The 9079-nt window shown below is 45.5% G+C and overlaps 1 long non-coding RNA gene across 3 annotated transcripts in view; it reads right to left on the bottom strand.

The window, feature by feature from the left end:
* Nucleotides 1–261: 261 nt before the first annotated feature.
* LOC132003863 (uncharacterized) overlaps nucleotides 262–9079 on the bottom strand; it is a 56547-nt gene continuing 47729 nt past the window's right edge. The window contains exons 4-6 of one of the 3 annotated variants that reach the window (XR_009400339.1): nucleotides 2848–2983; nucleotides 2479–2587; nucleotides 262–569 (exon numbers count right to left, since the gene is read on the bottom strand). This is a non-coding gene — a long non-coding RNA (uncharacterized LOC132003863). Of the gene's footprint in view, nucleotides 570–1310; nucleotides 2588–2847; nucleotides 2984–9079 lie in introns of those variants that run through there. The other 2 variants (XR_009400340.1, XR_009400338.1) reach the window with 2 other exon arrangements.

Here is a 9079-nt window from a genome sequence, read left to right as displayed (position 1 = left end):
ATCTATCTATATATCACTGGTATGTATATATATCACTATATATATAAAATCATATATATATATATATATATATATATCAATAATTCCAATAAATATAGATGGCCAAAATGCTCCAGGTAAAATAAAAAATTGGCAGGCTGGTTTCTGAGAGAAACATACAAGTTTTTAGAAGAGTTGAACATTTTTATTTATTTCTTTTTAAAAGATTTTATTTATTTATTTGACAGAGATAGCACAAGTAGGCAGAGCATCAGGGAGAGGGAGAAGCAGACTCCCCGCTGAGCAGGGAGCCCCATGTGGGGCTTGAATCCAGGACCTCAGGATTATGATCTGAGCCGAAGGCACTCGCTTAACCAACTGAGCCACCTAGGCACCCAGGGTTGAACATTTTTAGATGGAAAATATTATATTAAAAATGTGTATGTGTGTGTAAACCCAAGAGAATTGAAAGAAGAGACTCAAACACATTCCTTTCACGCCGGTGTTCAGGGTATCATTGTTCATAATAGCCAAAGGATGGAAACCTTCCAAGTGTCCATCGACAGATGAATGGGGAGAAAACACGTGGCCTGTGGGAACAATGGAGCCCTATTAAATCAGGAAATGGAATGAAATTCTGATACGTGCTACAAAACGGCTGAAACTTATGAACATTATGTTACGTGAAAGCGCCAGGCACAAAAGAACAAACACTGTAGGATTCCGCTGACAGCAGGTTCCTACAAGAGGTGATGGAGGAGGGGACGGGGAATCACTGTTTCATGGGTACAGAGTTTCTCTCTGGAATGATAAAAAGTTCTGCAAATGGAGGGCAGTGATGGCAGTACAACAATGTGAAAATCCTTTGTGCCACTGAGCTGTACACTTAGAAGTGCTAAATGGTAAATGTGACGTTATGCATCAGGTGTTTGTCACTCAGACGCTTCACTCAGGGGCCCCATGATTTTAAATACATATGAACCTCATAACATCATCTCAAAATACATGAAATAAAAATTGAGACAACTGGGGGGCCTGGGTGGCTCAGTCTGTGAAGCGTCTGCCTACGGCTCAGTCTGTGAAGCGTCTGCCTACAGCTCAGGTCATGATCCTGGGGTCCTGGGATGGAGTCCCATGTCGGGCTCTGTGCTCCGTGGGGAGCCTGCTTCTCCCTCTCCCTCTGCACCTCCCCCTGCTTGTGCACTTTCTCTCTCTCTCTCTCTGTCAAATAAATAAATAAATAAATAAATAAAATCTTTTTAAAAAATTGACATAATTATGTTGAGAAGCAGACAAGTCCACAATCGTACTGGGGATATTTTAATACATCTCTCTTGGTCGTTGATAGAACAAACAGATGAAAAATCAATAAGAATATAGAATCACAACTGAAGAAAAAAAAAGAATCAACTGGAAAAATAAAGTGTATGTTTGAACAACACTTGAACTTGGCCAGGTAGGCACTTGTAGAACAACACACCCAACACTGCATAACACATCCTCTTTTCAGGAACACACAGGACCTTTACAGAAATGTCCTATACTGGACAATAAATCAAGTCCCAACAAGAGATGGCAATCAGGCAAGCCATGTTATGACTATGACCAGTAATCAAGCCAGACACCAACAGCCTGCTTACGAAGACACCTTGGTTCTAGCACGAGAGCCACTGGTGTGGAAAGAAGAGCCCAGAAACAGACCCAGGCATATCTGCCGTTTTTTTTAAAAGATTTTATTTATTTGTTTCCACAGAGAGAGAGAGAGAGAAAGAGAGTGAAAGCACACACAAGCAGGGAAGGGGGCAAAGGGAGAAGCAGGCTCCTTGCCGAGCAGGGAGCCGGACATGGGACTCAATCCCAGGACCCCGGGATCATGACCAGTGCTGAAGGCAGACGCTTAACCCACTGAACCACCCCGACACCCCATGTCTGTGATTTTTTAACAGAAGTGCTGACCTAGGTTAGGTGGGGAGGGACGGGCTCCTTCAGAAAGGGTGCTGGGACAGCGAGGTCTCCATATGGGAAAAAAGGAGTCTTTTCCCTTATTGTACATAAATCAGCTTCAAGTAGCTTTAAGCTTCAAGGCCTAAATGTAAAAGATAATATTAAAATCTTTCAAAAGAAAACGTAGAAGAATACCTTCAAGCCCTCATCTTAAACAAGAGGCAGACAGTACTAACCCTGAATAAAGGGGTTCACAGAGCAGCTGAAACAAAAATTAAGAAGTTCTGCTCATCACACAACATTACACAATTGTTGAAATGGGTGACGGGAGTGGAGGGGTTTATTGTGTTTTCTGTGTTTTATGTCTGCTTGAAATGACAGTTAAAAAGTTTCTCGTGCAAGTCTCATAGAGCAAACTCTAAGAGCATGATGCAGAACAGGATATATGTAGCTCACGTAACCCCCCAAAAGTGCGAGTACCTAGAACACAACAAGAACTCTAGTAATCAACAAGTAAGAGACAGCCTCATAATAACTAGACAGAACAGGGGGCACCTGGGTGGCTCAGTCAGTTAATCGCCCAGCTCTTGATCTCAGCTCAGGTCTTGTCTCAGGATCGTGAGTTCAAGCCCCGCATTGGGCTCCACACTGGGCACAGAGCCTCCTTAAGAAACAAAACAAACAAACAAAGTTATCCATTTATAAAAAAAAATAACTAGCTAACTAGACAAAACACTCGAACAGGCACTTCACAGAAGAAGAGATCCAAATGGTCAATAAGCATATTTTAAAATTCTCAATCTCATTAATAATAAAAAACAAACAAACGAAGACTTCAATGAGCTACAACAAACACTTACGGAATAGCTAAAATAAGAACACTCGGCATGCCAAGGACTGCCAAGGACGTGGCACAGTTCTCACCTACGACAGCCTGGCTTCCGTCGGCCACTTCGGAAAGTCAAGAGCATCTTCTAACAAAGTGGGATTTGCTCACAGCCCACGAACTGGCGAATCCAATTCTAGGCACACGCTGCGCAGAAACTCCAGCCCATGCACACTGCAGACACAAGAGAGATTACGTTATTCTCAGCAGTAAATAGGAAACCATCCAGCGTCCATCAACAGGAAAATGGAGGGACTGTGGGACATTCGTGCAAGAGAGCACTGCAGAGCAGCGGAAGCGAGGGAGCCACAGCTACACACCGCAACACATGGCGACGCGAATTACTGTTACAAACATAACATCAAGCTGAAGAAGCAACACGGTAAATACTTTAGTATGATTCCAATTATATAAAGTTTAAGCGCAGACAACACTAAATAATGCAATAAATAACAGCAAGTGTGGCATGAAAATGGTGGCGTAAAAGATAGAAGGTATAGAACCAGCAACTTACAGCCTTGTGATTTTTTTTTTTTTTTATCAGAGAGAGAGAGGGGGAGAGAGCGAGCACAGGCATACAGAATGGCAGGCAGAGGCAGAGGGAGAAGCAGGCTCCCTGCTGAGCAAGGAGCCCGATGTGGGACTCGATCCCAGGACGCTGGGATCATGACCTGAGCCGAAGGCAGCTGCTTAACCAACTGAGCCACCCAGGCATCCCAACAGCCTTGTGATTTAAGGCAAAACTATCAGGTAGGGATTTTTGAGGGGCACTGATTTGCACTTGGTGATAGGCTGTAGGCTTATTGGTTATAGACATTGAGTTTGTTATCACAAACTCACTGGAATAGCAGCCCTGGAGCTTCGTGAGCACTTAGGAACGTCTGTTCAAGGGGTGCTTGGTGGCTCAGTTGGTTAAGCATTGGACTCCTGGTTTGGGCTCAGGTCATCATCTCCGGGTTATGAGATCAAATCCCTGAGTCGGGCTCTGCGCTCAGTGGCGAGTCTGCTTGAGATTCTCTCTGTCTCCCCCGCCCCCATACCCCTCTCCCCACTCACATTCTCTCTCAGAAGGAGAGAAGAGTGACAGAGAGGGGGAGGAGAAGAAGGAGAAGAGTGATTTCTGTTCAAAAATAGGTTCCGGGCGCCTGGGTGGCTCAGTGGGTTAAGCCGCTCCCTTCGGCTCAGGTCATGATCTCAGGGTCCTGGGATCGAGTCCTGCATCAGGATCTCTGCTCAGCAGGGAGCCTGCTTCCTCCTCTCTCTCTCTGCCTGCCTCTCTGCCTACTTGTGATCTCTCTCTGTAAAAAAAATAAATAAAATTAAAAAAAAAAAAGGTTTCTACTTTCTTCTCAGTTTTCCTGTAAACGTAAAACTGCTCTAAAAAACAAAACGTATTAATTTAAGAACTGTATACTCTGGAAATGAAGGGTATTCTTAAAAAAAAAAAAAAAAAAACAACCGAACCCTTGGAATCAGCATGGTCTTCGTTAAACAGGCACAAAATATAAGTGATAGCATTTCTGATCTTCATTCTCGGAAACGAAACCGGGTCTGTCTTCAGAAAGAATGTAAGGATGCCTAACTCAGGAAGTATGTGCTTCTTAAAATGGAGAGGAATTCCGGGTCCTGGTTGGAGAAACCAGGAGAGGAGGTTCAGCTGAGTGGGCAGGAAGAAAAAAGAAAAAAAACCAGATTCTGTAAGATGTGCTTTCTGAGGACACCTGAAATTGACTGAAATGCTTAACAGTGAGGGACCTGGTGAAGTTTCATTGCTGGGGGAGCAGCAATGATCTAAAAATATTTCTGCTCATGCTTAATTAACACGCTCTAAATGGAAGCATTTTGGAGTGTTGACAGGGAGTATGATTACTCTAGGGAGGATTACGGGCATACATGGCTGTCGTATTTTGTTTTCAATTTATTTATTTATTTATTTTTCTTAAGTAAGCTCTACACCCAGCGTGGGGCTTGAACTCATGACCCTGGGACCAAGCATCGCACACTCCAGCTCTACTGACTGAGGTGGCCAGGCACCACCCCCCAACCCCCCAGCTGTTGTATTTTGACAGAACTGCACGACAGGAGCTTTCAAAAGGGAACCATGTAGCGACCCCAGTTCAGATGTATTTTCCATTCAGATGCCTGTTTGATACCTTGAGGCCTCGGGTATTTCCAGAAACACCAGCCACTGTGCTCAGAATGGTAGCGCACCTCTCCTCCGGATTACCCATGACAACACATCCAGGGCTGGGTACTTCAGAGCATCTCCCGCAATGTGGAAGACAGTCTGATCCAGAATGTCCACAAACAGAGAGGGAAGCGCTGGGAAGCAGAAGTCTGAGCCACACAGTTGACAAACGCACAATCTGTGTCCTCCCCCGGGGAGTGCTGGGCAGGCTGAGAAGGCCTGAGAGGTCCCCTCCTGGACCAGGGGGAGTTTCCCGGTGTGTCGGGAGGCTGTCATTGCCGTCGAGCCACTAATGCACAGTCTCTTTCAAGCAGCGGATATAACTGCCATGAGACGTTCGCTCGGGATGAAAGTTGGGAGAGAGTAAAGATAACGGAACAATCCGTCCGGAGATCTCAGCCAGGATCCACACCAGCACCGGCCGAGACTTGGCAGCCTGCGGACCACACGGCGCAGATCACCTTCTCCCGTTCTGTCCACCAAGAAGGAGAAGACTCCCAGGGTCAGGGATGCTTCTTCGAGCCTCGCTCCTTTCTCGGTGAGGGTGGGAGAGACAACCAGGCCTGATTCCGGCTGGACACCTCCCTCTGTGTTCATAAACTACAACGCTACACACGCACTACGAAGGGGTCATCGTAAGTAACCCACAGCACAATGTGAGCTGGTTTCACTTGCTTACTCAGACACGTCCTTTCGGGCGGCATTATTAACCATCTTCTAACATGTAGCACCCTGGGAGTCCAGTGGACATGCTCTTGAGAGAGCCGTAATTAGACCATGACTAAGTGCAGGCTTAGGCAGGTGGAAGCAGGTTGAAGTCAAAAGTCTGTTGCTATGACTCACTGACAGTCACTGACAACAGTAAAACGTCCAGGAAAATGTCTTCTTTTGATTGTTGCAGACACTCTGCAGCAGACTGCTTGGGGTTGCGTGGAAAGCAGGTTTTGCTGTGTCCTTAACTTGCAGTGCATATTTTCCACGCGAGGCTCTGCTGTGAGAACCGCTTGTCGACTATTCCAACCCAGTACTAGCCAATTAACCCCGTACTTTTTTCTTTTCCCATTTCCGACATTTCATTTTCTCTCCAATGATTCCTGTCTTCCATGATGCAGTTTTTAATTTTTTAAATTTAAATTCAATCAGCCAACACAGAGTACACATTACTTTAGTCTCGATTCCCTGTTTAATCTTTCCGCTGCTCTTTCTTGAGACTTTTCACTCACTTTCTCAGATTTCTTTTTTTTTTTTAAGATTTTATTCATTTATTTGACACAGAGAGATCACAAGTAGGCAGACAGGCAGGCAGAGAGAGAGGGGGAAGCAGGCTCCCTGCTGAGCAGAGAGCCCGATGTGGGGCTCCATCCTAGGACCCTGAGACCACGACCCCAGCCGAAGGTAGAGGCCTAACCCACTGAGCCGCCCAGGCAGCCCACTTTCTCAGATTTCTAACCCATGCCTCAGTTGCTTTAATATCCCTTTGAATCCTTCAGTCTTTCAGCTAATACATTTCCAAAACCCCCAGGATGATCTGATTACGAAGCCTGTGAAACAGGCCTCCAATTCTTATAAACAATCACACAAGTCGCCTGTTAAGTGTACACATATCCATATGAACCAGCAAGACTTCCCCGCTCACTACAGACTTGCTCATTTGTGGGCCTGCGTGGTTATGTGCAAATCACCCTCAACAACCGAGCCGTTTCTCCTTTTTATGGTTACAGCACCAGATTTTTCAAATTATCCAATTATTTATGAAGTGCATCAGATAAACAAGAGTATAAGCAATCTTACATAAGTCTCACAAGAGAAATCTCCTGTCACTCTCATATTTTATCTTATACAGAATGCCTCTCTTATTATTATTATTATTATTATTATTATTATTTAAATTTAGAAGATTTGTGGGAGCCAGGTAGAAAAAGACATATACTGCTTGGCTTCACTTATATGTGAAATCTAAAAAAATTTTCAAGTGGAACACACAGAAACAGAGGAGAGACGCGTGGCCGGGGTCTGGGGGTTGAGACGAATAGGGACTGGCTGGAAAAGGGCACAGGGGTTTGGTTATGCGTGAATAAGGTGAGTAAGACAAAGATTCTGAAGGTCCAATGTGACTAGCTGGTGACTAGACTTGGCAACACTGCCTTGTGCAACTGAAATTTGCTGAGAGTAGAACGTGAGTGTTCGCACCACAACAAATCAGTACATGAAGGTACGGATGGGAGCTGATGACGCGCTCGTTAACTCTGTCGTAGGAATCCTTTTTCATTGTACGTGCACAGCACATCATCACGGTGTACACTTCAGATCCATCACGATTTAAAAGCTGGAGAAAAAGACTCAGGACCAATGTGGTTTTTATGGGGGTCAACCGTTTCCTTGTTCTCTGGTGTATCTTCTTTCGCATGGAATGATGACCGTTCCCCTCACTTTCCACATCCACCACTGTAGAAAATGCAGGTAATATGGGGGGCGCGGCTGGTTTAAGTGTCCTTCTCTTGGTTTCGACTCAGGTCATGATCTCGGGGTCGTGAGATGGAGTCCTTCGTCCAGCTCTGCGCTCAGCGCGGAGTTTGCTTGTCCCTCTCTCTCCGCTCCTTCCCCCTCCCCCTCTCCCCCCTCCCCTCTTGCCCGTGCTCACACTTGCTCTCTCTCTCAAATAAATAAGTAAATAAAGTCTTGAAGAAAGAAAAAAGAAAATGTGAGTAATTTGGATAAACAAAAAAGAAGAAGAAGAAGAAATAATATAAAAGCATCTAAAATTCTATCCAGATATTATTCTCGTGTACATTCTCTTCCTGTGTAAGCAGGGAGGGGCTACAGTACTAACCCCTCTTTGTGAAGGAATCTCCCCTTTTAGAGCCCCCAGTGCTGCCTTAGCTGATAGCACATAACCCCATTCCACACGTCGCTTGGATTAGACCGAGGATGGGCGCCCTATCTGTATTAGTCAGGGTGTAGTCAGGAAAACAGACACCACCCTGGGCTCTTCAAGCCAAATAAAGAAACTTGGCTACACAGGAAATGGAAAAGCTGAGAGGCCAACCACAGGATGGTGAGGCAAGGGAGAGGCTGGCCACAGACGGTCGCCATTGCTACCCTAGGGCTGAAGGGGCAGCAGGAAAGGGAGGTTTTATTGGAGCATGGAGGTTGGGCCAGCTGGAGCCAGAACCAAGGAGAGGGATTTCCAGGGAGCTGGAACCACAGGGGGAGGGTCTGTTTGGAGGGAGCAAGAGAGCACAGAAAAGAAGGAGCTGTAGTCAAGGACTTCACAGGAACAGAGAAATGGGAAATGTCTCATTCTCTCCCCTTTCCCCACTCTCCGATCATCTGCCACTGCCACTTCTTAGCCAAATTTACCCAGAAGCCTCCAGGCTAAGGAACTCGGGAAACACAGAGCAGGGAAGTGGGGAGAGGAGCAGTAGGGTGAGCACAGACAGGCGGACGTCCAGCCATCGTCTAAGGGCTAGTCACACAACATCACCTGTTCCTATCAAAAGGGGTTAAGCGGAATCTAGCCATGAGGAAATAATTAGGCAAATCCAAAATTGAAAGACATCATGCAAACAACTGGCCTACACTTTCCGAAAAAGTCAATGTCGTGAAAGATGAAAGATAACCAGGGAGCTTGCCTAAATAGAAGTGCTTTAGGGAGACATAACTGATTCCTACTTGTGATCATGGTTTGAATATTGGATCCAAAAAATCATATATGAAGGGCATTATTGGGGCAACTGCGGAAGCAAAAAGGGGAATTGAACCAACCAGTTCTTGGGAATTTGGACCTAAAAACACTAAACGCATTTTCAAGTTAGCAGTGAAATTGGAGGTGACAGAAAATCATGGGAGGATCGTGAGTGGACGATGAGTGGACCGTGCAATCCAAAATATGTGCTGGGAGAAAAGACAGGGCAGATTATTTGCAAAAACAGCTGCCAAGGATCCTTCCCATCTTTGGAAGCACAAGCCACTTCTCCATTCAGGAGGTGAAATCCTTACCACAGGGACTTGCTCTCCCAACAAACTGCAACGGAAGTGACATGGTGTCGGTTCTAGACCTAGAGCTCAAGGTGCCTGACAGC

This window comes from Mustela nigripes, chromosome 16, assembly GCF_022355385.1.
Source record: "Mustela nigripes isolate SB6536 chromosome 16, MUSNIG.SB6536, whole genome shotgun sequence".
Classification (NCBI taxonomy): Eukaryota; Metazoa; Chordata; class Mammalia; order Carnivora; family Mustelidae; genus Mustela; species Mustela nigripes.
The sequence above is the reverse complement of the archived record's forward strand: the minus strand, read 5'-3'. Positions and strand labels throughout refer to the sequence as shown.